The following is a 26,108-nucleotide window of genomic DNA, read 5'->3' on the forward strand; positions in this document are numbered from 1 at the left end:
TTCTCTATTCTGGATGTTTAGGTTGTTTACAATTTTATATGGTAAATAAAACTATAATATGCATCTTTGATTTTTCAAATCTTTGGGAGTGTTTTTAGGTAAATCTCCTGGCACTGACTTCTTAATTGTTTTGGAATTCTTATACATATTTAAGCTAATAGCAGAAACGTTATACTGCTTTCCACTCCTACCAAGTAGGCATAAGCATGTATATTTCCCTACACCTTCTCCAACACTGAGTAGCAACATTTGAAAATTGCTAATTTGATGTGGGGGGACAAGTGTCTCACTTTTGTTTTGTTTTGTTTTGTTTTCCTTTTTTTAAAAAATTGAGGTATAGTTGATTTATAATAACTATATAAGTTTCAGGTGATACATGCTGATTCACCATTTTTAAAGGTTATACTCCATTTATAGTTATTATAAAATATTGGCTATATTCCCTGTGCTGTACAATATATCCTTGTAGCTTATTTACTTATACATAGTAGTTTGTACCTCTTAATTCCCCACCCCACCTTGTCCCTCCCCCTTTCCCTCTCCCCACTGTAACCACTGGTTTGCTCTCTATATCTGTGAGTCTGTTTCGTTATATTCACTAGTTTGTTTTATTTTTTAGATTCTACAGGTAAGTGATATCATACAGTATTTGTCTTTATCTCACTTATTTCACCCATCATAATACCATCCAAGTCCATCCATGTTGCTGCAAATGGCAAATTTAATTCTTTTTAATGGCTGAGTAATATTCCATTGTATGTGTGTGCATGCGTGTGTGTGCGTGTGTGTGTATCACATTTTCTTTATCCACTCATCTAGCAATGAAGGATAGATTGTTTCCATATCTTGGCTATTGTAAATAATACTGTTATGAACGTTGGGGTGCATATATCTTTTTGAATGAATGTTTTCATTTTCTTCAGATATATACCCAGGAGTGGAATTTCTGGATCAAATGATAGTTCTATTTTCAGTTTTTTGAGGAAACTCCATACTGTTTCCACAGTGGCTGCACCAATTTACACTCCCATCTACAGTGTACAGGGTTCCCTTTTTTCTACATCCTTGCCAACATTTGTTATTTGTGGTCTTTTTGGTGATAAGCATTCTGACAGGTGTGAGGAGATATCTCATTGTGGTTTTGATTTGCATTTCTTTGATGATTAATGATGTTGAATACCTTTTCATGTGCCTGTTGGCCATCTGTATGTCTTCTTTGGAAAAATGTCTATTCAGGTATTTTGCCCATTTTTTAATCTGGCTTTTTTTTTTTTTTTTTTTTGATGTTGAGCTGTATGAGCTGTTTATATATTTTGGATATTAACCCTTATCAGTCATATAATTTGCAAACATTTTCTCCCATTCAGTAGGTTGTCTTTTCCTTTTGTGTATGATTTCCTTTGCTGTGCAAAAGCTTTTAAGTTTAATTAAGTTCCATTTGTTTATTTTTGCTTTTGTTCTCTCTCTTTTGTTTTAATCTATATACCTAGATTCCTGGTGAATTTGCCCATATTTTGTGTGTGTGTTTATTGGCCATTTGTGTTCCTTCTGTGGAGTGTCTGCTCATAGTCTTTGCCTATGTTTCTTTTGGTGTGTCTGTCTTTTCCATTTTGAGCAACACTTTGGTGACAGACCACTTGGTGGAACCAGACGCTGGCTGGGAGACAGAGCTACTGGGTTCTGTGATTTCCTTATCTATAAGATGAGGTTAATGTTAGGTGGATCCATAAACCATTTTAATGGGTCAGAATAGTCAAATATTAGCCATTTCAGACAGTTCAACCTGTAGACCTTTTCTTGCCTTTCTCACAGGGAGTTTAGGAGATCCAAATGAGTTGAGTGTACAAATGCTTTATGAGCAACAAGCGTGAATCAAAGTGAGGAAGTCACTCGGACATCCATAGCTATCTTCTAGGTACAGGCATTTACCTGCAGTATCTTATTTCTAACCACACCCCTGTTAAGTACATATTCTTTCCCCATGTAGCAGAGGAAGAAACTAAGCCTCTGCCAGTTTGTTACATAGCTCACAAGGAACAGAGCCAGATGTTAGCCTGGGATGCCTGGCCCCCTGGCCCATGATCTTTCTATTGTGTGACCCTGCTTCCCTCCTTTATAAAGTCCTTTATAAAGGCAGGTCAACTAACATCTGTGTAGGCATAATTTACTTCCAGAGCACACTAAGCAATGGACATTAGCCAAAGCTGTACAGACACAGCTTGAATCAGCATGGTGACCGACCAACTCTTATTAACAACATAAAGAGCACTACTGAGTTGTGATAACTTTCTTTGGAAATGATTGTGTTTTAGAGACATGCAATTATGGGCACCTGTGGATGTGTTGTTTGGTTTGTAAGGCTAAAGGCTATAGTGATTTGAAATCATGGCCATCTTGGGCAAAGCCTTAGGTCCTTCTCATTTACAGTTGCCTGGGTTATGACAAGGCAGATTCACAGCCCTTATAGTGATGCTTTTAGAATTCTCAACTTTCCAAAGAGGTATCATGTGCCTCATAGTCCCTTACCTCTCCATCTGGCCCTGTGAGGATAAACAAGATCCCTGGAAGAATAATATTTCTAGAAATGTGAGGAAAAACTTAATTTCTTCATTTTACATCCAGATGTTTTCCAGCAGGAAGGAAAATCTCCATAGAATGCAAGTTTCCCAAACAAATAAAGCTTCCAAAAGAATTTTCCTTTTAGCAGATCTCATTGTATTACTTGCAAGTTAGCTGGTGAATAAAAGATGCTTTGAAGTTTGCATAGTCAATTAAAATCTTAGGGATAAGAAAACACATTCATAACCTGCCAATAGGTATTTTTTTCCTCGATCATCTCCTGTACTTAGTTGATCTTTATATGTAGTAGTTAAGTAACCAAAGTAGCAGTTAAAATTTATGAACAATGAACATTTTGGTACATGACTCTTTTTGAATTATGGTTTTCTCAGGGTATATGCCCAGTAGTGGGATTGCTGGGTCGTATGGTAGTTCTATTTTTAGTTTTTTAAGGAACCTCCATATTTGTAATGAGGTGGATGGAGTTAGAGTCTGTCATACAGAGTGAAGTAAGTCAGAAAGAGAAAAACAAATACAGTATGCTAACACATATATATGGAATCTAAGGGGAAAAAAAAGTCATGAAGAACCTAGTGGGAAGACGGGAATAAAGACACAGACCTACTAGAGAATGGACTTGAGGACATGGGGAGGGGGAAGGGTAAGCTGGGACAAAGTGAGAGAGTGGCATGGACATATATACACTACCAAACGTAAAATAGATAGCTAGTGGGAAGCAGCCGCATAGCACAGGGAGATCAGCTCCGTGCTTTGTGACCACCTAGAGGGGTGGGATAGGGAGGGTGAGAGGGAGGGAGATGCAAGAGGGAGGAGATATGGGGACATATGTATATGTATAACTGATTCACTTTGTTATAAAGCAGAAACTAACACACCATTGTAAAGCAATTATACTCCAATAAAGATGTTAAAAAAAAAAAAAGAAAGAAAAGGAAAAGGAAAATAAAAGTTTCCAGTTTGACAATCAAAAAAAAAAAAAATTTATGAACAAAACCCTGGGCCAAGCACTGTGGAGATGCCAAAGTGAACGAGTCTTGCTCATTGACTAAGTGGCCTTGAAAATCAGGAAAGGAATTAAGTTTATGGCAGAAATTTGTAAATTGATAAAGAAGCAACAAACAAAATTCTGTGGGAGTTAAAGTGGGAAGAGATCACATCTGCCTGGGGAAACCAGGGCAGGCTCCAAGGAGGAGGTGGCATATGGGATGGGAAGACGGGGCAGGGTGAGGGTGGAGGTAGAGGGTTCTAGGTAAGGGACACAGCAGAGGCAAAGTCAAGGGGTCCCAGTGGCATGTGGCAGAGGAGTGTGGCAGGAGAGGTGTCTGGCCAGGCTGGTAAGTGGAGGGGAAAGTGGGATCTCAGGCTGGAGGAGGGACCTTTTGGAAAATGAGCCTCATGGAGGCGCTGCATCCACCTTGCTTTTTACCACATTCCCAGCCCCTACCACGGGGCCTTCACAGAGCTGCTCCAGGATAAACTCAACAACAGAACAAACGAACGAATGAAGACCCCTTTATTAAGGCGGCGAAAGTCTTCAGGTTTGTGGTGGCACATTCTTTTGTCTAATTCACTCTCTGGACACTGTGTAAGTTGGCATATTTATCTCCTAGTACAGTAGAAGCCCCCTTTCAGACCAGTAGTTGGTTACCTGAATAAAATCAGTTGAAGAGGGGAAATATAGAGAAGTAGGCATTTATACCTTAAATGTTTTAATTTTATCTTAACATAATAAATGTACTTTTATTCACTAGTTTTTTGGATTTTTAAAAAATATACAGGTCCAAGGCTCTTTCTTTGAGTAGAAGTCCACTGATAGGAGTTCCCCCCATCATTTTGTGTGAGTCACGCCCACAACCCCATAGCTACGATTTCCAGCTGAGTTTCCTTTAACGTGGGAGGCCAACTGAAAGACACCTGTGAAGAAATCTGAATCAGAACCATCGTGGATTTTTACTGTTTTGCCCCAATCCTTTACAGTTGTCTTGCCCAAACCTTCATTAGGCAGAAATTTTTTTTAGCAACTGCTTTTACCACTTCTTTCCAGATTATTCTACTTCGTTTTCATAGAAACAGACGTTTCCTTTTTCAGGCTCATATTCATCAGGTTATATAATATTGACCAAAATTATACAATTCTAATAACAAGGAAATTTGGAATAAGGAGCCTAAGAAATAACACAACTGATTCTTGAGAAGCACCTAATTTAGACTGTAGGAGTAGAAGCCCACAGGTTAACTCGAGTGGCCTCTGCTATACAAGTGTTCGAAGGCCCAGGGTCTCAGTTAGTGGCCTCCAGAGGGATGAGAGTGTGCCTGTGAAATGGGGATCTGGTTCATCTTGACCTGTGCGAGCTTCGTGGCTTCCACTCGCATTTCTTACCACAGTGCACTGAAACCTCAGCCATGCCTGATGCGTGTCACGCAAACGATGTCAAGCTGATCTGCCTTGGAGGTCACCTGAGGTGCCTAACCTTAGCAATACCAAGGAGAGTCTGCTCTCCCACTTTGACTTATCACAGGGTCCCGTGGGGTGAACTTCACAGCCAGAGTTGGAGTGAAGCTCCAGAGTGTGTAATTGTTTTAACATAAATCAGTCCAAAGTGGGGAGGAAGTCTCTTGGGGATCATGGAACAGTGCTTGGCGTGTTGCTAATACGTATTAAATAGCTCCAAATAAAGATGGACGTGGTTTTCTGCTACACTAGGCAGATTGCTTGACTCTCTGGGAGTTGAGCTGTTGGAGGACAAAAATGAAGGCTTCCAAGACTCTGGCTGGTGTCCTAGCAAAATTCCTTTTCCCTTGTTGAGGGGACAGGTTCCCTGCAGGAAGGGAGGGAAGCAGTCCACCTGCACATGTCAGGTCAATGTCCCAAACCCTGATGCTTCTTGCCCTGCTTGGAGCAGACACGGTGACAACCCCCCCTCCAAGGAAAGGCCCGGGGTGGGGCTCAGGAACCAGCCATCCTACCTTTCTTGCACTGAACTGGCCACATCACCTAAAGAAAATCCTTTGGTCCCTGAAAGCCTACATGGTTTTTTTTTGTTTTTTTTTTGTTTTTCTGTAAAATGAGGGTAAACGGAAAGCATTTGTGAAAGTCACGCACTGTTTACGACAGTACAAGGCCATAGGGTTTCTTAAGGCATAAATTATTCAGTTCATTTAGGGGCAAGCACCATGCGCCCATCTGCCTTCTCATCTCCTCACTTGAAGGAACTGAGTGCCACCTGACCGATGACTGTCTCTCCATTGATCCACTCACCAGGGTTAATTAGTGCCTCTGCCCTTGAAAATGATCCTACCCCTCAAGATCTTACCCTTGGGGCATGAAGATCACTGCCTGGAAGGACATGGTGAGTCAGGGCGTTGAAATGCTGAGGGTTTTTCGTTCGTTTGTTTTTTCATCTTCTGACTGCTCTAACTGCTCCCTCAGCCTTCTCTGAAACCCCGGCTCCGCAGTCTGCCCGACCCTCCCGCCACTGAATGGATGGATGTTCAGAGCCTCACATCACGCGGCAGCCACGGCCTTTCTCTGAATCACGTTCACGTCTGAAGTCAGGCGGCTGGGCAGGAGAGACAGGAACCCAGCCCAGCCAGTGTTTCCAGGAGCCCAGGCTTTGTGCTACGTACGGAGTGAGTCAGCCGATGAAATGCACCGTTACAGTGTGCGAAATGCCACTGCCCCGGAGACAAGCAAAGCAAAAGCAAAACCTGGGCAAACAAAGAAATGATTTCTCTCAAACAAATGGATGGTGGCTAAATCTCATAAGGAACAAGCGAACCTGAGAGCTCTTCCTGGTTAGTAGTGGCTCAGGCCCAGAAAAGGGTCTAGAATGTGTTTCTGGAAGTCGTATAAAAGAAGGTTTTTTCAGAGCCACCTTAGAGACCTGGGGTTGGGGTGAAGACGGGTGGGAACCGGAGACCCAGACTAAGGGATGGGGCTCTGAGGACTGACAGGGTGGGAAGGGCCCGAGGCAGCAGGGCCCAGGAGGCACTGCCATCTGGCTTTGGTCTCGTGGACTTTGGAAAGTAAGTTGGTGTTCTGAAGGAAAGGCAAGAGGGTTCCCAGTGCCAGGGAACAGAGTAAATGAGAATTTGTCTCTAGGCCACGGATTCTGGAATTTCCCATAATTAACATTCCAGCTGAACATTCAAAAGGCGCAGGCCTCTGGTAGGCTTGTAAATTAAAATAGGATAAAGTATTTAGAGTCTAGTTATGAGGGTAATGGTCTGGGAAACCATTGCGTTTGTTATCTTTGAACTGTGACTCAGTATTTGCATCTGTCAAGTGGCAAAAATTTAGAAATTTAAAAAATGTTAATGCTGACAGGAAGCTTAAGGTTAATCTAGTCTAATTTCTTTATTTTAGAGAAAAGGATCCTGAAGCCAGAGAGGTGAAGCTTGTTACTCTAATAATATTAATAATAGTATTGACTGTGTTGAATGCCCCAAGTGTAGAAATTCATTTAATCGTCACAAATTCTTACAGAAAAATTATCGCTATTATCCCTACTTTACAGATGAGTAAACCGAGACTTAAAGAGGTTGAACACCTTGCCAGGGTCATGTGGCCAGTAGTGGGCCTAACTGGGACTTAAGATCAAGTCTAGTGGATTCTAGATTCTCAGACCTTTGAGAAGTAGCTCATAATTGCTTATGTAGAAAACATTTCTTTTTCATATCTCAAGGGTCTGAAGAAGACCATAAAGGTGAGGTGTAAGAGAGATAATGGTGCTTTTTGAAACAACCCACGCTGCTTTGTCTGCCAGTAAAAATGATAACTGAGAAAGAGTGCTGACTGTGTGTCAGATACTGTATTAAGTTATATACTGGGATTACATCAGCCATTGAATCCTCATTTCAGCCCTATGAAATAAGTGATGTTATTATTCCCATTTTGTAGACTAGTAACCTGAGGTGCAAAGAGGAGTCAAGGTCAAGAGGTAATAAATGATGGAGTCAGGATTTGAATCCGTGATCCTAACCTCTCTTGGGTACATGTATCTGACCTGTCTGCTATTGGCATTTGCTTCCACACAACTACTGTATAATGACAATTTACTTATATTATCATGACCTTGATCATTAACGACAGATTAAAATATAATCACCACGTCTTTGTTGGGAGATGCAGTGTACTGTACTCAAGTGTTTTGGAGATGGGTAGTCCATCTAGTCTCCAGATAACATTTCTAGATTAATATCTCAAATCCTGAGCATTCATCCGCAAGTATCTATTTGCTTAGGTTGAAGGGATTGACCTGGCTACAGCTCACCCTTGTCCTGCCCTTTCTCTTCAGAATTGGAAGGGAACCCTGCCCACCATTAGTCTCAGACTTCTCCCTGCTTTGATTGGTTGTATTGGAAGACATCTTGCAGCTGGGACAAGCATTAGGTTTTGTGAAATAGTGGCATCTGTTGGTGTTGAAAGGTACAGAATGAAATTACTTAAAGTAGAAGCTCTTTTCCAAATGATTTCATGTCTAAGATCTAAATTATTCATTTGAGAAATTAATCAGTTTGGATTTTAGAAGTTATTGTAGGGTGGGTTTTTTTTCTCTTTCTCTTTTGCCTCTAATGGATAATTTGAAGGAATTGGCTTTTATAATATTAAGAAGATAGAACAGGAGTTTGCAAAGTTGCCGTCTGATCTTATTGCCTGATGGGCTGCCTAGAAAAAGGGTTCTCTGATGAGTGTTGGATCCCAAGGTACTTGAGGGCAGGAGCTACATATATGCTATTCTCTTTGTCTGTTTACTGCCGAACCTTGCACAACTGGACACCATACACTTGCCCGTTAAATGATATGTGGGATCTGGTTTGAAAAGCAAAAGCCCCAGTGAGAGAGTTGCCCCCTTTCTGGGCTAACCATTCTTCCTTTCTTGGCCTTTGTCTTGGCTGCCTGCCTGCATCCGGTCCTGAGCTAGATGGTCATCTCCAGAGGACACAGGTATGAGTGGAATGGGTTAGTAAAGCTGGTAGAGTGATGATGCGTTAGCTGGCTTCCAGGTTTCATGTGCATTTTATTGAGCCTGTCTGAAGGCAGTGCCCTGCTTTTGGAATGAGGCCCACTGAATCATGCCAGAGCTCTTAGCTTTTCCTCTTACATGGTAATGCCTACATCTGAGCATGAAATTGGCCCCAAGTGTGTGTATCCATGGTCGTCTCTAAGCCCATGAACAACCCCACTTTTTTGTTTATTTACTCATTCAATTGTTCTACCCATCTTCAACTCTGTAAAAAAAATAATCACTCCTTCACTTTTTATTGGCAATCTATGCCACCTTCCTTTTTCTTCACTTTGTTTTTACATTTTCTAAGGGGAGGTATTGTGTTAAAACTGTTATAGCTATGATTTATTGAATGTCTTCTGGGTATTTGGATCTCTGCTTGGGACTTTATTAATAATTATTTGTGAGAATTGTCATCACTGTAAACTTATTATGTATCAGGTCCTGTGCTAAGTGCTTTACAGACATTTATTCATTGAATCTTTGTAATGAGCTTATGAATACTATTATTAAATCTATTTTATAAATGAGAAGACGGAGGATCAGTGAAGTTAGGTAACTTGCCCAAAGTTACCCAGGTAGTTAGAGGCAGCGCCTAGAATCAGGCAGTCCAACTCTCTACACCCTACTCTTAACCACTACCATATATAGTCTCCCCTCAAATCTGTGATCTTCCATATTCTTCATAACCATCCTGCCAGGTCAGGTTATTACTGTACATATCTAATAAGATCCATATTTTGATCTCAGGTCTGTTCGTTTCCGGAGTCCACGCTCTTTCCACTCTCCAAATTGCCTTTCAGGAAGATAGACTCCAAATGACCCACCATCAGCTGCCCATTTGTTTCTTTCTCAGGCAGAGAGAGACAGGCAGAATTATTTATACCACATATAATGCCTAAGCAAATCCAGTGGTTTAGTACATTGGTTTACCAATATCTTTAACCTTAGTATCTTTTCTTCAGATTTTATATGGTAACCCAGTATGTACAAGACATCCAGACAAAACTGTTGTGCCTGAATTAAGGGTAGTGAACCAGTGCCCTTCTTGTGCCCCCTGCTCTACCTTCCATGAGCCATGGTTTCTTCAGCTCCTCCATCAAATTCTGAAGGAGACCCGAAAGCACAGTTGCAAATCACTGATCTCATCCTAAGTCAGGGACACAGGGCAACCATCCCCAAGCTGATAATTATTTATCTTATTTCTGCATTTATCAAGCCTAACATTATTCCGAGACATCAATGGTTTTGAAAAGAAAAGTATTGGCCTTATCCCAGGCAAAGATACATTTTCTAAGCTTGTCTTTCCATAGATATCATTAAAATAAATTTCTTGGCAAGACCAAATCAATAAGGACTTGTCTAGTGCCTATCAGTCCTGGGAATGCAAAACTCAATATGACATGGTAACTTGTAAGTTATAATTTAATTATTATTATTCTCAGTTATCTGAATGATTTAAATCCAGGCAATTTGGGCCACTCCAAAACTATAGTAAAATAACCACCACCATGCTTTCTTAGATTTCTCCTCCCTCAGGAACTCCAACATCCAAGCCATAGACACAGCATAAACATAGGTTACTCTATAATTTCACTAAGCAGCTAGAATCAACCACAGCTCACTTTCTTCCTACAGACAACTCAGAGGACATGCCAGTCACGGACCTCAGCTGCTGGATTCCTTTATATAAAACCAAAAGAGACCATAGATAACTCACAGAAAAATTTAGAGTACCATGGAGACAAACATAAAGTTTTCTAGCTGCATCTATTATCTTTACCATTTTATTATCAGATTAATTTTCTGAATTTGACCTTCAGATCTAATGATAGGAAAATCTGACTCTTCTGGAGTGAGGGAGGTAGGAAAGATTTCCTATACAACTTTTAGATTATGAGTTTATGGGATTGTGGCAAAGGATACTATGTGTTCACAAATCCCACCTCTTTGTCTTTTAGGCACACACCTAGACTGCATTTCCAAGCCTGCTTTGCAGTTAGGCGGCATCATATCACTGAGTTCTGGCCTATAGATATTGGCAGAAGTGATGTGTACCATTTCTAGGCTGACCCATAGAATCACCCTACACACCCTTGGTTGTCTCCCCTCTTATAATTTCTGGCTGAGTGGAGAGGACGCTGAGAGTTTAGAAGAGGGTAGAGCCTGAGGATGGAAAGAGTGTGGGTCTCCCAAAGACTATGCAGAGCAAACCCTCCCCCAGCAACCTGCACTGGACTGTGAAATGTGCAAGAACCAAAATTGTATTGTGCAAGGCCTCTGAGATTTGGGGAATGCTTGTTACAGCACTTAGTTTACTCTGACTAAAACTGAGGTACAGTGAATAGAGCATAAGAATTAGAGTCAGACAATTCTGGGTTCTACACAAACTTTTCCACTTACCAGCTGTGTGACATTGTGTAAATTACTTAACCACTCAGAGTTTCAACTTCATTTGTAAAATGGAAATATAATAACATTTACCTCATAGGATTGTGGGAGAACTCTATGAAAACATATATGTATAGTGTCTGTTATATAGCAGGTGTAGCAAGATTACAAATTTACTCATGCAATCCAATTGTGCAAAGAAAGTGAAATTTCTTTATTCTCTGTAACTGGCTAAATTTTCTTCAGGATCCTTCAGCCCTGGGGTAGCAGGGAAACAAACATGAACTTCAAGTGAGCCAATTAAAAATATGTCAGTCTCCTTTGGTTTAAAATGATCTCTTTCAGGTAAATGCTTAGGTTTTTGGAATCTTCCTCCTCAAGACGGTAGATGGGGGAGTTTCCTCTGTTGCCATGGCAATGGGAAGTGGTCCCAGTGGTCTTCATGCAAGCTCTTGGCTGCTCTCTGAGTCCTCACTGGTCTTGCTGGACCTTGTGCTTTCCCTGTATTGTTAGCGCTTGCCCAGCTGGCATCTGCTGCTGGAAACTTGAGACTCTTTTCTCTGAGCTTGGTAATGGCCTGGTGAGCCTTTCTTTTGACCCAGCTGGTGCTGTGTAGCCCTCCAAGGTCTGGCTATGACTCCCACTTGCATACTGGTTTGGTCTACCCTTGTCCACAGGGTCATTTTGCTCTGCCATGAGAACCCCTCTGGTGAACTGACTGCCCCACAAGTCATTTACTTCCAGTTCCTTCTCTAGAGTATCCAGGAACTTCTGAATACTTTCTATACAAGAGGGGGGACTCCAGGAAACTAGCTCAGCCCCTCTCTCAGCTTAACCATGATTTTGCTCTGATATGGCCATCACATGCTGGGTATGGGATGAGGGCAGTACTCTGCAAGACAGTCTCTCCCCAGAGACTCAGACAAGGACAAGGGCCTCTTTGCTTTTGGTATTTATGACTGACAGACTCTAGGGTGACCCCTATGATCCCCACTTCCTGGTTTTCATGCCCTTGTATAATCTCCTCTTCTTGCATGTGGGTGGGCAGTCCTGTGATTGCATTGCATTATATAAAACCCCATCTTGCTAGTAGATCATTCTACAGACTGTCCTTGCTGACTTGATGAAGGGGCCATGCTGGTAATGCCCATGTGGCAGGGAATTGTGGATGAACTACAGAATCTGAGGGGCCAGCAGCCATCAGTCAATAAAAGCGAGGGACCTGAGTTCTGCAACCACAAACAAATAAAACCTGCCAACAACCTGAGTGATTTTCGAAGTGAATTCTTCCTCGGTCAAGTCTCCAGATGAGAACACAGCCTGGCTGACATCTTGATTACAGCCTTGTGAGATGCTAAGCAGAGGCCCCATGAGATAATAAATGCATGTGATTTAAGCTGCTAAGTTTGTGGTAACTTGTTGTGCAGCAATGATTAACTCTCAAGAACTTTGAGAGAAACTGTTCACAGCATGCATGTCTCATCATTTATCCCCTCTCTCTCTGTTCCCTTATGCTTCCCACAATCCACTGGGGGCTAGAAGGACAGATTTTAATTTTCCTCTTCAGTCTGGTGGGAGGTCCCTCTCTCTCCCCTCTGCCCCCGCACACGTCATTACTTCCTCCTGCCTGAAATGACATTCATTTTCTCTATTTCCTTTGTGATCAAGATATAGAGTGGATGTTATGAAACATAGTTTAGAAGAAGAGGTAAAAAGTATACAGAGGATTAATATTTTAAAGATATTATCCTCATGACATAGATCATTGTATATAATTTCCTCCCCTTTAGGTTCAATTGGTATGAATCTTACTGTTTTCCAGGTCAGAAAGTTATTCAAACCATCTTTCACCCTAACTTTCTCTTGAGTTTTTCCCTATCTCAAACTTCTCCTGGCATGCGGGAGGCCATCGAAGTTGGGTGGCCACCCACTGATATAAATAAGGCTTGCTATAAATGCTCAGAGAGTCTGGTTTCCCATGGGACTGCATCAGTTCGAAAGATCATCAGGATAAGCAAATATCTGGTTTGGGTTCATGGACTACAATCACAGAGTATTGGAGCTGGAAGGAGAAGTATAAAGTCCAAACATTCTCATTTTATAGAAAAGGAAATTGAGACCCAGGGAAGTGAAAGGACTTGCAAAATCCGACCCTGTTGGTTATTCCAAAATTGGAACCAGAATATGAGCAGTCAGACAAGCAGTCTATGCGCTAGTTACCTTAAGATATCATGTACAACTGCAAATAAATGTACAGCAGAAAATTCTTTATGAAGCAACTTTTGTCAGAGAGGATTATTTTTTTTAGGTCTACTTTCTCAAGACCGCTTCTTTTTGCAAGAATTACGTTTTTATCCTTTTTTGTTAGTAAAAGAAAATCTTCCCAGGAAAAGTCAAAGAATAGCTGTTTTCCTCTGAGCTGCTAAATGGTAATAACAGCTGTAGGAATATGTCCCCTCACACTCCAGGGAGTGAGCTATGGGGCATTTACAAATTTGGGGTTCCAGTGAGATTGTCTAGACCTGGGCAGTCTGCTGACCTTGGCCGGAGATAGAATTTTTAAACTGTGCTTTTATGTATAGTCTCTTCTTTCTCTCTCTTTTTTCCTCTTAAGAAGGTGAACTAGTCTTTATTTTTTTTTTTCTTTTTAGCCTTGACTTTCTGACAAAGCCCTGGAAATATGAATACAGCCTTTGTGAAAATGAGTGAGAATCTTCTTTTAAAACAATTCTTTTATCGCTTTTATTCATTTTGCAGAGATTCTTTTCACTCCTAGAATTAGAAAATGGTTTGGGTCACAGAGAATGACCTTTTGAAATCATGTTGTTATTTTATTCCTAATTCTCCTAAGAGACCTCCCTACAGACAAGTAGCTTAAGACACTGCAAATGCTGCTTTGTTTTATCCTTTCCCAGTCCTGACAGCAGTAGGTTTATGACGTTGAGCATGATGCCGTCTTCCTGTTTTGTGTGAGATAGTGTGGTGTGGGGATAAGAACTCTGGTTATGGAGACAGACAGACCTGGGTTCAGAGCTCTGTGACTTGGGGTGAGTTATTTCACTATTTTGTCTTAGTTTCCTCAGATGTAGAGTGGGGGGAATAGCAGTGCTTAGCTCGTAGAGGTGTTAGGAACATTAGGTGAAGATAAGAATACAGCACACCTAGCACAGGGCCCAGCACATGGTCAGCACTATCATAACACGCAGGGCACTTTGTCAGAATTACTGTGCATGTTTGACTGTCCATAATTCCCAGCTGGACTGAAAAGTCCATCAGAGCAGGAACTGTGTCTGTCTTATTCACGATTATAATCCCAACATCCAGCTTAATGCCTAATACATAGAAGGTACTCAGAACATATTTATGTGGATAAATGAATGAGCAAAAACTGATAACTCTTATTAGTGTTCCCTTGAACTTGGGTGGCACCCCAGCAGACCACACAGACCAGCTGAGTCCTTTTAGCAACACCCTGTCCCATATGCACACCCAGAGATGTGGGCATCAGCTGCTTCCAGGCTTCCTACCTAGGACAGATTTAGTTCACGTTTAGGAATTTGAAGTGGCTTTCCTTCAGAATCTGGCGTTGATTGGAGCTCACAGAAAATTTTAACAGCCTGAGGTTTAAAAACAATATCTGAAGAAGAGCTAGAAAGGGCAAGTGTTAAAATAATTCTGTTCAAAAAACAAAGTTTCTTATAACTTAGTTCTCAAAATTCAAAACCCAGTGTGAACCCCTTGTGAGTTTAATAATTTCCAAGAAAACTGAGGCTTTTAATGTTCCTGTTGCATTAGAGATAATTTCCTTCTCATAGGAGGCCTCTAACCGCAGTTGACATGAAAATAAAAATAGTCCAAGGAGAGATAGTGGGAGAAATAAAAAAGGAACATAAGATGGAGGCAATACAGATCCCTAGGAGGTGGAGAGTTTTGTAAACAAGCTTTCTCTGGACAGTGATTGGACCCATGCTTGTGTCTCTAAGGCCCAGCACAGAGTGGACATGTGAGCTGATCAGCACATATTCTTGGGCAAAAGGGGGTCTGTGAGGTGAAGCGATGGAGGACGAGACAGAAAGCTAGAGCAGAAGAGGCCAAAATGGGCCCGTGTCTACTGCCTGGGCCAAGGAACAGAAAGAGGAAGACAGATGCTTAGAAAGGAAAAGGGAAAAAGAACAAGAAGTTGGAGTGAGAGGATTTTCTCCTACTTTCACTTTTTTACTCTTTTGGTTTCTTTAAGAAAAGCAACAAGGGAGAACTACAATATCAAGAGCAGACGGTTCTAGAAGGAGCTGAAGGCAGAGGTGGGAGATAAGAATAAATTTCTTGTTCCACTTTCACTCTGATGGTGTTAGGCCTTGCGTCTAATTCTCCACTGCCTCTTGCTATTTGTCTGTGTTCTCATTCGTCTCTCCCACTAGACCATAAGCAACTTGAGGGCAGACAATTTGTTTTGGTCCTCTTTGTACTCACCTGGACATAGCTGGTGCCTGGTTCATTTGATGCTTAATGAATTGACTTGGCAAGAATAGTTGATGATGTCCGTGAGTTGATGTATCCATATAAGGAAACTCCACTATTCCATGATAATGGGACAGTCAACCCTTTCTCCTCCTTTGGTCGCATTTGGGATATACGCAATAAGGAACAGAAAACTGTAAACTAAAGGGGAAATTTCTGCACTTCCGCAATGATACTGTAGGGAACCACTGGAATAATTTAATCAAAGTGATACACTACAACCTGTCAATTCTATTCTTATGGTTGTTAAAGGGAAAACATACCTCTGAGTGAGACAAAAGGGCCCTCAGGAGTGTGCACCAGTGTTTCATTATAATCTACTAGTTCTTATCTCAGACTGAGTTACACCATGGGTATAAGGTAGTCCAGTGTCTTCCAGCTATAAAGTTCTATCTATTACAGGCCATTCAATGTTAGAAATAGGTAATGTCTTGCCCAGGAATATAGCTAAAATATTTAAAAAATAGAAGCTTCAGGAGATGAGTGGAAGGATATGGAGAAGAAAAGAAAATAAGGGCAAGAGGAGGACAGAAACAAAGGAGAGAAAAGGACCAGGCACTGGAGAATAATAGAGCTGCATTGATCTTACCTGTGATGTGTATGATTGATCAAACCTACACTTCTGCATCTGAGGCGGGAAGATGTGGTTTCACGTAAGTTGCGAGTCAGCCTTCTGAGTGATGGGAAAAGTGTATCACATAATCCTATGTGAGATCAGGTTCTTAGCCTTTTCTGGGATATAGGGTCCCTTTTAATAATCTGGATCTTGAAAGTTCTCATCATAAGGAAAAAGAATTGTAACTGTGTAGGGTGATGGATGTTAAACAGACTTATCGTGGCAATCATTTTATAATATACACAAATACCAAATCATTATGTTGAACACCTGAAACTAATATCATGTTACGTTAATTATACCTCAATTAAAAAAATATCTGATGAAAGCTAATAGGTCTTTTTTCCAGAAAAAACACAGACATCCAAAATTTTATATGCAATTTTGGGGTTCACAGACTCCTGCAGCCCATCCATTGACTTTGTGGCAAGGCCCCTTTTGGTCAATAAATTCTCAGTGTCCCTCACATCTGATCCCAGAATCCAGCTTTCAGTTGCCATTTACCCCAGAGCAGATGAGACCCAAGTGCTCCCTGTCTCTGGGTAGGGGGTTATCTGGTATCTCTGCTCTGTAATTTTGGTGCAAAACACTTGGCCTTCCAGAAATAGGAACTGCTGTTGATGGCGAATGTTTGGCTGAGGCCATCTGAAACAGTTTTCTCCCAGTGCTCTATGGGCAACATGAGTGGAGGAAGCACACCAAACACGAATGGCTTACATGAGTCTGTCAAGGGATACGTGGGGATTAGTGATAAAGGGAGGGGAAGAAGGACATGTATCAGCGTGAGATGCCTCAGAGCCTGCATATGGCACTGTTATTATGTGATGTCAGATCTGTTTTTGAGCTGTGATGTGCTTCAGACTAGAACGAATAGGTGTAGCAAAGGGTCAGGAATGGCAGACAGAATTCACCTCCCTTTCCAGTTACTGTAGACTGTGTGGTAGTTGGTTATAGTGGTGTCCCGCAATGAATCACTTCTCCTAGTAGTCATACGTTTGTGTAACCTCCCCTTGAATGGAGGCTGCTCCTCTGATTTGCTCTAACCAGATACAGAGGAACCAGGTAGATAAGAACTGAGGTTTCCCAGCTGATAGCCCATCTGAGTTCCCATCAGAAAGTCGGCACCAACTGTCAGCCATGTGCATGAGTCATTGTGGACATTCTAGCCTAGGTAAGCTTTCAGATAACTGCAACCCAGACTTCATTACATAGGGTAGAAGAAACATCTAGCTGGGCCCAGTCAACCCACAGAATTGTGAGAAATAATAAAATGATTGTTATTTTAAGTCACTAAGCTTTGGGGTGATTTGTTATGCAGCAATAGATAAGTCAAGCAGGTTGGTAGTGATTCTCTGTGTACTGTGTTAAGATGGATTTTCAGGTCATACCCAGACTTGGTGGGAGATATGCTGTGACTGATTGCCAGTCTCTCATGGAAGCAGGAAGTGAGAGTGGAGTCCTAAGTAAAAAGAGACTGGAATTATAAAAATACATCTTATACTATCTCAGTAGAGCTCAGAAGGAACTCATTCATTTTAATTTATCTACAGTTTTATGTTATGTTACGTACAGTTTTCCCTATGCCAAATATCTTTGTAGGGACTGCAAAGAAATAAACAAGGCGTAAGTTTTAAGGAAGTCATGGCTCCTATCTTCAAAGAGCTCATGTTATAGCAGTCTGGACATTGCAACAGGATAAGGAAAATACAGCAACAACAGAAGCACACGTTATAATAGTAAGTATGGTGGGTCAAGTATCTCATTTAATCTTCTTTTACATTTTTAAATTAACCTTAATTTTTTATAATAGTTTTATTAAGATGTAATTCACATATCATACATCCATTCCTTTAAAGTGCATAATTCAGTGCTTTTAATATACTCACAGAATTGTGCAGTCATCACCACAATCTAATTCCAGAACATTTTGATCACCCCAAATAGAAACACCTACCCATCAACAATCACTCCCTATTTCTCTTACCCCTCTAGCCCCTGGCAACCACTAATCTACTTTCTATCTCTGTGGACTTGCCCATTTGGAACATTTCATACAAATAATTCAATATATGGCCTTTTGTGTCTGTCTTATTTCACTTAGCATCTTTTCAAGGTTCATCCATGTTGTAGCATCTATCAGAACTTTGTTTCTTTTTACTTCCAAATAATATTGCATTGTATGGATATGCCATATTTGGTTTCCTCATCAGCTGAGGCACATGTGTGTTGCTCCCACTTGTTGACTATTATGAATAATGCTACTATGAACACTGGTAAAGTTATTGTGTGGAAATATATTTTTTTATTCTTATGTGTATTTATGTGAGTGAAATTGTTGAATCATGTGGTAACTATGTTTAATTTTTTAAAGAACTGCCAGACTATTACTGTCTGTCTTTTCTTTTAGCCATCCTAGTGGGTGTGAAGGGATATCTCATTGTGGTTTTGACTTACATTTCCCTAATAACTAAAGATGTTAAGCATCTTTTCATGTGCTTATTGGCCATCTGTATGTTATCTTTGGAGAAATGTCCATTCAAATCCTCTGCCTATTTTTAAATTGGGTTATTTGTTATTGTCTTTTTACTGTTCAGTTTTACGAGTTCTTTATATATTCTGGATACAAATTCCTTATCAGGTATATGATCTGCAAATATTTTCTCCTATTCTGTGGTTGTGTTTTCAGTTTTATAGTGTCCTTTGAAGCTGAAAATTCTTTAATTTTGATGTAGTCTAATTTATCTATTTCTTCTTTTGTCTCATGCTTTTGATGTCATATGGAGAAATAATTTCCTAACCCAAGTCCATGAAGATTTAGTCCTATGTTTTCTTCTAAGAGTTTTTTAGTTTAGCTCTTATATTGAGGTCTAGGATCCATTTTGAATTAATTTTTACATATGATGTGAGGTAAGGGTTCAACTTCATTCTTTTGCATGTGGACGTTCAGTTGTTTCAGCACCATTTGTTGGAAGACTTTTTTCCTGTTGAATTGTCTTGGCATCCTGGTAGAAAATCAACTGACCTTAAAAAACGTAAGGGTTTATTTCTGGACTCTCAATTCAATTCCATTGACCTATATGTCTGTCCTTATGCCAGTCATTTAATGTTTATAACAGCTATATGAGGAAGGTACTACTAAAAGCTCAGAGACTTTGAGCACTTTCTTCAAGATCTTGTGATTAATGTGCAGCAAATCAAAGACTGGAACTTGGATTTTCTGATACCAAAGCCCAGGCTAGAAAGTTAATACTCTGTTGTCACAGGAGGAATGACTGTGGCATGGATTTATATAGGCAGAGAATGCCAGGATGGAAAGTACTGGGATTCAGGGAAAATACAACCTATAGGAATATAAGAATATATGAAGCAAAGCCAAGATCCAGGGGACAATGGGAGTAGAAAGAGGCCAAGACACCACAATTAATAGGGTCTTTGAAAGCTCAGTCTGAGCCTCCTAACCAGCCTCTGTGGTTCAGGGAAGGTTTTTAAGAGGAACTCACATTTGACCAGTGTCAGGGAACATCTATAGAAGTTTGTCAGGTTGTATGTGTGTTGGATGGGGTAGGAAAGATTCGAGAGGGAATAGCATGCATATACTAAAGAACCTGGCATCGTAAGGGAATGGAAATAACCCAGCTGAAATCTAGGGGGAGCTTTGAGTACTAGCTAAAGAATAGACTGGAAAAGTAAGTTGAGGGTAGATCATGAAGGGCCTTGAATGTATTGCCAAGGAGTTTGGTTTTTCTCTTGGAAGCAACTGGGAAATGATTGTAGATTTTATATAAGGGAGTTAGGTCTTTATGTAACTGGTAGCACAGAACAGGATGGATTAGAGTAGGAGGAAACGAAGGCAGAAAAACTGGATTGTGAGTTCTTGTGAGTGAGATGTTGATAAGAGTAGGGGTGGAAAGAAGAGGGCCGTTACCTAGGATGCATGGTTGACAGGACTTGGTGATTGATTTGTAATGGGGGAGGGGGCGGGAAAGAGGAGAAGGGAAAGGAAAGGAAGGGATAGAAATGGGAGGGGAGAAAAGAGAGGAGAAGAGAAGAGAAGAGAAAAAGAAAGAAAAGAAAGGAAACGAATGTTTTTGAAGGTCTAATATGTGATAATATATTGTTAATATATTGATATTTCTATTTTCAAGTGAGAAAATATATTCAGAGAAGTTAAAAAGGTTGTCCAGTCCCAGAGCTGCTGGTCAATGGCTGAGGCATGTTTCAAATTCAGTCCTCTTAGACGCCCGAACCCCCATTCTTTCCTACACACCACGTTGTCAAGGATAAAATTCAGATTTTTGGTAGATGCAGGAGGATGAGTACTGAGACCATTTATAAAGAAAAAAAGAGAGAAAAGAGCTGGCTTTAATAGGAAAAGAGCAGAGATTCATTTGGGGACACATGATGTTTGAGGTAGCACCAGTGAAGATGACCTATACGTGATTAGGAATATGAAAGCAAAGCTCGGGAGAGGCACAAGGGCTTAAGATCCCATCCTAGAATTCATTTCTTCTTCCTGCTGCTGAAATTTTGGGTGATGCCATGAGAAGCAGCTGAGATTGTCCAGGGAACCAGTAGGAGTGTGAAGAGAAAGAAGACAAGGAAGGAAATGGTCAAATGGATCAAAGATGAGAGATGAGAGAGCCTGGGGCATCTTCCCTGGTGGCACGAGTCCATGGGCACACCTGGCCTGTACCCACAGAAATGTGGCTTCCAGGCCTCAGGCAGCCTTGAGAGGCAGCATTGAAGGGCCCTTTCTTTCCTGTGGTGAGCATTCAATAAATGATCACTATTATTATGATTATGATTACTGTGGTTATGATTATGCACAGAGCAGAACTCAGCAACTATTTTTCAAGAGTATATTTAGTACAGTCCTCTTCAGAGGCAGGACTATGGGATAAAATGATTTCCTGTGGTCCCTCCTGGCCCCATGGCTCATAATTCTCTCACTTTACTATGTTGACTAGTGAATAAGAACTATCTTGAAATTTGATGTCTGGCACAGAAGCTATCATTATAGTTCCAAATTTTATTGAGGAAATATTTGAAGCCAAACAGAGACTTTCATTTTGTTGACTTTAAAGGAAGCTTCATTCATATTCACCCAACAAATATTCATTTAGCACTTGCTCATATAAATAGTCCTATGCTAGGTGCTATGGTAAAGCCCTGTAAGTACAAAATCTCTGTCCTTGGGCAGTTTGTAATCTAGGTAAGGGAGAGGATAAGCATACCTGTAAATGGAGTGGGCAACTAACCAAAGTCAGCAAAGCAATTTATGGTTAAATTGTAGGCAACATAGTTTACAGAAGGGTGAAGGGGAGAGAAAGACAGAGAGAGACAGACAGAGAAACAGAGAGAGAGAGAGAAAGAGAGAGAGACAGAAAGAGACAGAAAGAGAGACAGACACTGGAAGAGGAAGCCTGAAGCCAGCCTTGAGATTGGTTATGATTTGGATAGTCAGAGACGAGGCAAGTCCAGGAGGGAGAAAAGTGAGATCCCAGTAGCGGAAGGAAAGATGGTTGAGGTGTATTGTAAAAGCAGTAGTCAGGTAGCCTGAGGGAAGCAGGGCATTGCCAAGGTGCAGCCTTGGGGGCCAAGGTAGAAAGGGGAAGGGAGGGTTACAGGTCAGAGGCCCACAAATGTGTCCTCAATACCCACTGGGACTAGGCTCTTCCTAGACTAGATGCCATCTTATGCCCCATAGAAAGTGATATTTACAGTCAACTTGCTCTCATTCCAACCTCTTGAGGTGCCTAGTTTGGAAGAAACATGGCTACCGATTTCTCCCAACTATCGGAGAAACCCATTCGCTACCATATACATTGGTCACTTTTGCAGTTCCGTACATTCTCCAGAACATTTTAGCATTATTGGAATGTCTCCCTTTCATTCCCTTTCCCAAAGCCGTGAAGCCGGCGCAGGATGCTGCCATGTTAGGAAGCAGAGGCAATTGGTTCTGAGGACAACTTACGCTGAGAGGCTGTCCGATTTCTCCTCCCCAACCTTCTGATTCCTCTCCCCAGTGTTTTGTGTGTGTTCTGTTTATTTGAGATGTAAACCTCCATAAAGGGGCCTGGGGCACACTCCGTGCTTTCTGTAGCCCCTGGATGTCCAGAGATGGGGCCTAGGGATAGGTTTCTTAGATACCAAACAGCACATAGAGGATTTATACATAAATGAGTCAGGAATATGGAGATTAAGTTTTCGCTGTGATGCACATGAATTAAGGAGAAAAGCGTTGGAGGCAATTGAAAAAGAAGTGCCAGGAAACTGAAAGCATACGGAAAATAGTACAAGATGTTGGAGAAATCTCAAAACGGATGGGGTTCTGCCTAACGAGTCCTTGGAGCCCCTCCCCATTTTACAAAAATCTCATCATTTCAAGAAATTAACATGACCTTAGAAACCAGCTGAAAAGTGTCCATCTCTCCAGGTTTGACTGGCTCATCTCCAGTCTAATTGTTCAGATTTTAATTTCTTTTTTACCTTGTTCTGCGGTTCATGTCTAAATACTCGAAGATGTTTATATTGCATACATTCAGCTTTAATTGGCCCTTAAAAGAAGGTGTTGATTAGAATCTGCTCAACATCAACAGCTAGCTCACACAACATTCTGTAATTACTGTTTATTAATTTGGTTCAAGTGGCATAGTTGAAAGCCCTGTTCAGATGGGAGAAGTAAATTGTCACTGGTATTGAATATGTAAATTATGTGCATTGTAAATGTCCATGAAGGAATGTTTAAAGTTAAATGCTGTGCACATAAACCCTCCCGGTTTTATCTAGCCCATCCCTTGCAGTTGAATCAGGTCTTTCCTCAGGAAGCACATGTCGCTAGAGCCTGGGGGAGGTCCCCTGGGCGGGCCATTGCCTCAGGGCAGTGAGTCTCACCTTGAGTTTGTAAAATGAGATTTTGTAATCAAGTTTTGTTGTGTGTGTTCCCTTTTTCATGAAACAAGGCAACGCTAATGCGCTCTCTTTATCCTTGTTCACAGACCCCTTCCATGGAGTCCCCAGTGGATTTTCTAAGGCTGTTTGGCAATCCAGCAAATTCCTCTGCTTCCCCAAGGAAGCTTCTAGATGCTGTTGGATGGCATGCTGAAAACAACAGCAACTGAAGACAGCTTTTCTTCAGCAAATAGCTGAAATAAGTTCCTATGAATGTGTGTGTGTGTGTTTTCTTCCCCCAGAGTATCAAAGAAGATGGCAGAAACTGAGTCAAATTCTCAAGTTGGAATTGTTTCCTGGAGCCCAAACTGTCTGATCTCTGGGACCTGTATTAAAGGCTCTGTGCAGCTCTTCCCAGAAGAGAGAGTGTTTAATCTGGTTGGAATAAGTTTATTATATCAAAGGTTGTCTTAGAGTCTTGCTGTATTGAGGCTGAATTAAGTGAAAATTTCCTTCAAGCATTAAGATGCAACCAAAACACTTTGCTTTTTTTCTGTACTAATAATGGTGCTTTGAGCAAATTACTTAATCTGTCTGTTCCTTGGATTCCTTAGCTGTAAAATGGAGAAGATAATAGTACCTACTTCACAGAGTGCATGCAAAGATTAAATGAGATAATGCCCCTTAAGTGCTTAAAACAGGGCCAGCCCATAATGTAGGGACAATAAATGTTAACTATTATTTGTCCCTGTAAAAGTTTACATGGTTACAACTGGACCCCCAAATGTTTCTATACATTCATTAAATGATTTCTTTTCTAGAAATTTCTGATTGTTTGGGGGAGAATCTTAAATTCACAACAAATAAGAAAAGATACTTTAAAAAAATTAGAGACAAAAGCCAAGGGTTTTTGTAAGTGTGAAAATTCAATTATAATTTTTTTCCTAAAGGTTGAAAAGAGTAGTTGAGGCAAAAAGTACATCTGGCTCTTCTGCCACTGAAGCCCACACATACCCATTTGGGGGGCTTTCTGGCTTTGTACAAGTTTTTCAGTCCAGATGTTGGATGTGTTCAATTTTCTAGAATCTGACTCTTAAATGAACTGGAAAAAAAAAAAAAAAAAAAAGGCCCAACTGTTACGGGGACTAATTATGATAGTTCCAAAGAGATTGTGCACACTTTCGCTTTCCCTTTATGAAATGTTCCTGAACAAGCCTTTTGATGGAAATAACCCTTTCAGATGACAGCTGACATTTTTGGTAATAATAATCCTACTTCAGATCCACAGAGAGGAGGTAATGGGAATGCAAAGTGCTTTGGAGATGCCTGCTCGTGTATTCCCATGACCCTCCTGTGTGGTAGGTGACAAGAATGACTCTCCCTGTTTTACAGATGCAGAAACTGAGGCACTGAGAAATAAAAACGCAAAGCATAAACGTTCTAGAGCAAGTCAGTGATAGAACCGGGAGGCCTAGGGTTTTATAATCTGACTGAACTAAATCCAGTCTAGTTAGGAGCCATCTACTAAGGACATGGGTGCTAATGAGAGCTCCTTTCAACCAGGTGAGGCTGGCTTGATGGGTCAGATGTGTTTCAGCTAAGTTGTCTGTTTATTGCTGTAAAGTAAATCCCATTGTCCTATTATCGTCTACTGAAAAATTAGACACATGGGACCCCAAATTACTCCCATAGGTAGAACTGAACATTTTTCACATGGGAGAACTGAAAGTGGTTGCCCAGGCTCTGGCTGTTCTTTAATCATTACACCTTCCAACCTGTTCCCATCTCATTAGTGTTTTGAAAAGTTGGGAAGAAAAATAGCGCAGAGCTGAGAGGGCATTTGTAGTACTTTCCCACCTTTGGCGCTCACTCTGAGCAATCTTTCTGCAAGTCACTGGGAGTTCTGCCCAGCCAGAGGCCCCTAGAGCGGATTCTTAATACCCTTAGAATTTGGCTTTACCTCTCCCTTGGGTGACACCAAGCTGTATTCTCACAGGTTGTAAGTAAGTGACATACCTTATTTGCTTTAATTTCTTAAAGTACTTTGTTTATAAATCTAATTGCCCATTAATGCCTTCCTTGCATGTCAGGAACAGACACAGGAGATAAGAGGAGGTGAGTAGAGAGATGACCAGGGAGTCTCTACCCTCAAGAAGGTGGGAGCTCATGATGGGTGCGGGGTGGGTAGACAGAAGCAAACCAATAACTGTCACACAGGGGACAAGCTGTCATGAGGCAATGACTCATAGGACGGGCACCTAGCCTTGTCCTATGGGGGATCGCTGGGGCAGTTTTGAAGAATGGATAAGAGGTAGCTAGGTGAAAACGTGGTGCGATGTCATTTCAGGCAGAAAGTACAGCGTATGCCAAAGTGTGGGGATTGAGAGCGCTGGGCCTCCAGGGTGCAGTGCCCTCATGGATTTCCGATCCTCACGCAAGCTGACACTACTGGCTATGGAGGCGGAGTGGGCGGAAGTCAGGCTCAGAAAGCTCCTTCGTGCTAGGAAACATGTCTCTGAAGACCACAGGGCATCACTGAAAGCTCTGCATGACAGTGATTTGACCATGACCATGTGTAAGTCGTCTCCTTCTTTAGGACCAGTTGGTTTCCCACTTTGCCAATGGAGTAAATCTGTATATATTTACATGTTTATTCGTCAGAGGAACAGAACCAATAGTGTGTGTGTGCGCGCACGCACGCGCGTGTGTGTGTTTACTTTAAGGTATTTAACATACGTAATTTGTGATTCTGGAGGCTGGCAAGTCCAAAAGCTGCAGGGTCAGCCAGCAGGCTGGAGACCAGGGAAGAGTGGATACAGCAACTCAAGTATAAAGGCCGTCTGCTCACAGAATTCCCTCTTGCTCAGTAGAGGTCAGTCTTTTGTGTTCTTCAGGCCTTCAACTGATTACATAAGGCCCACCCACGTTATGGACAGCAGTCTGTTTTACTCAAAGTCCACTGATTTTAATATTGATTTCATCCCAAAACGCTCTCACAGACACATCCAGAATAATGTTTGACCACATTTCTGAGCACCATGGACGAGCCAATTTGGCACGTAAAATTAACCATCACAAAGGGAGTGTATATATATTCACATGGG

General features: G+C 41.2%; 1 long non-coding RNA gene across 1 annotated transcript; it reads left to right on the plus strand.

Annotated features, from left to right (window-relative positions):
- Positions 1-6,052: 6,052 nt before the first annotated feature.
- Positions 6,053-23,554, plus strand: LOC130705863 (uncharacterized). Its single transcript, XR_009006247.1, has 3 exons — positions 6,053-6,375; positions 17,713-17,849; positions 23,112-23,554. It is a non-coding gene; the product is annotated as an uncharacterized LOC130705863 (long non-coding RNA).
- Positions 23,555-26,108: the final 2,554 nt, after the last annotated feature.

This window comes from Balaenoptera acutorostrata, chromosome 1, assembly GCF_949987535.1.
Source record: "Balaenoptera acutorostrata chromosome 1, mBalAcu1.1, whole genome shotgun sequence".
In the NCBI taxonomy this organism is placed as follows: domain Eukaryota; kingdom Metazoa; phylum Chordata; class Mammalia; order Artiodactyla; family Balaenopteridae; genus Balaenoptera; species Balaenoptera acutorostrata.